Source organism: Anopheles bellator, chromosome 1 (genome assembly GCF_943735745.2).
Source record: "Anopheles bellator chromosome 1, idAnoBellAS_SP24_06.2, whole genome shotgun sequence".
In the NCBI taxonomy this organism is placed as follows: Eukaryota; Metazoa; Arthropoda; class Insecta; order Diptera; family Culicidae; genus Anopheles; species Anopheles bellator.
In genome coordinates, this window is record NC_071285.1 from 41,927,308 (window position 1) to 41,929,770 (window position 2,463).

Sequence of the window (2,463 nt, forward strand, 5' to 3'; positions counted from 1 at the left end):
TTAGCAGCTTACCTTCCACGCCAGAGCGAGACACAAGACCCGAGGGGCTTCGATGCGAGCGAGCGAGATGGCGATTGGCTGCCGTGACTGGTGACACCACTACTTCCACACCGACGAATAGAATGAACAGACAGAGAGAACCAGTTGAAGCGTTTGATTGGAAGGAATGTGCGGCACACCAACACCACCAACCACCCCCCGTCCACCCAAGGCGTGTGTGCATGTGTGCGCTGGGTGGACACAACAAGTGTGTTAGATCGGGCCCGAAAACTAGCGCTGAATTGATTTGCATCGGTTTCAAATTGTTGCAAATGAGCAACAACAAATAAATAAACATCCTTGACGTGCCAGGACGAGCCAGGACGTGCCAGGAGCTCGTGATCGGTTCCATTCGCAGCGTTTCTCGCACATTCGTGGCGACCTTTTGGCCATCGTGTCGCATGATGGCTGTTTGTTCTCCCATTTCCCATTTATGTCCTTAATTGTGCTGCTCAAATCTGTTCGAACGGCAGCAAATGTCAATTTCTGTTAACATTATTTCCTACAAATTAGGACGCGTGTGATGCTCATTCCGTCCACCAAACGGAAAGACACTAACATCTCGTATCAATTGGTCAGAGGTCCATCAACTAAGAAAACCCAATATTTGCCAACGGTGGCAACATCAACAAGTAATACGAGTTTTAATCTGCTTTGTAGATTTGTTATATTTATTATTATTATTGTTTCTCACAAACGAATAATGTGAGAAACATGCTTCACTTCACTTCTTTCGTTATAGTCACTTCATGCTCGTCGCTGAAACCTCTCAAATCATCCATTCTCATTATACGTTTCATAATTTTTTATGGCTCAACTAGTTTGGCACTTTTCATGATAAATTACGCATACTTTTATTAAACAAACCGATTGTAACTACTTACAAATAAGCGTTTCATTCATGCATGTAGCAGAAATTTCGAAATGAACGATAATTACAAAAGCCGTAATGTAACCCAATCTTCGGATCGGCCAAAGTACGTTTGTTGAAACGGTCAATTAAGGGTTGATAATTATTTGACAAAAATTAGAGTCATAGTTATTTGGCCTTCGGTTAAATTTTTACTCAGAACAAGAGCAAAAACACGAGCCGTGTTGTTCGATCATGGCCACGTTCCGAAACCATATTACCGTGTGAGCCAAACATTACCCTGTGTGTACCCGAACTGCACTAAAACTTCATTCATTAAAAAATTAATATAGATTCCCGTACCCCTGGATCAAAACTGAAATCCTTAGAAAACCCCACTCAATTCTGGACCCGGACACCCGGACAGGTCATACTGGCGAGAGTCTACCTTCCCATTCAAAAGGATAATAATTACTCGATCGGTACCCAGCCGCGGTCAGCCGTAATGAGCGGAAATGCTGGGTACAGACACTCGCATAAGCGGGCCCAGCCAGAGTCCTGCCAAAAACTGGCGTGTAGGTGAAAGTAGAGGGTTGAACATATCAAAACAGGCGAGATTGCAACTATCTAGACCAGAGGCCAGCGGCAGCGTAATCCAAATAAAGTTGCTGGTCCACCGGCAGCAGCAGCAGCAGACAATGGGCATGGCCCGTACTTTAGACTCTAATAAGGAGGCTCCAAACTTTTATGACCCTTCTTATCCTCGCTGGTTCTGTTATTCTTAGCACCGATCCTCGAGGTGGCCGCGACGGATACTTCTTACCCGCCGTCGTGGAAGGATTCTGCGGCGTCGTTCATTCACAAAGTATTCGGAGTTTCGAACGCTGCTCGGGAATGGTGTCGTCGGCGATCGCTGGCCACTGCGGAGGTCCCTTGCCCGACTCGGATGGTTTCCCTTCCGTAATCCTTTGTTTTCATTGGCATGAAAACGATTTACGATCTACCCGACCGCGCACACCTAGAGCAGGGCGATCGCAGCTAAGCGAGCGCCCACTTCCTGCTTAACGTCATCTCGGCATCGGCATTGTCCATTGAACGGCGAACGGCAAGCTGGCCACGGTCCCAGCGGACTAATGATAAGACTAATAATGATCTGCTCCGACAGCGAGCCTGCAATCGGATTAATTTGCATTGTTTTGCCAAAGCAGCGTCGACTTGCGGTTAGAGCAGCCAAACAGCTAGCCATCCTGCCGAGGGTGTCGCGCCCCTTTGCCCTAGAGAGAAAAGTGATTAACTTTAACTTTTCCTCAACACTCCCCCCAGCGAGGGGGTGGGTGGGTGAGCCAGGAATTTGTTGGGCGACATGCGCACTCCGCTGCTGCCTTTTGATTGGATGGCCGCGTCGGAGAAGCTTCGCCTTCGCAGCCAGCTTGGGGTAATTGCGGTTCCACCACACCCAACAGGAAATCGGCTGATCAGCTGGTGTTAATTTAATAGATGACTTTGTGGCACGGCTCCGACTCCGCAGTTAACATAGGGCACTTTCTCTGGCGTTTCAGTCGCGCTACATTCGT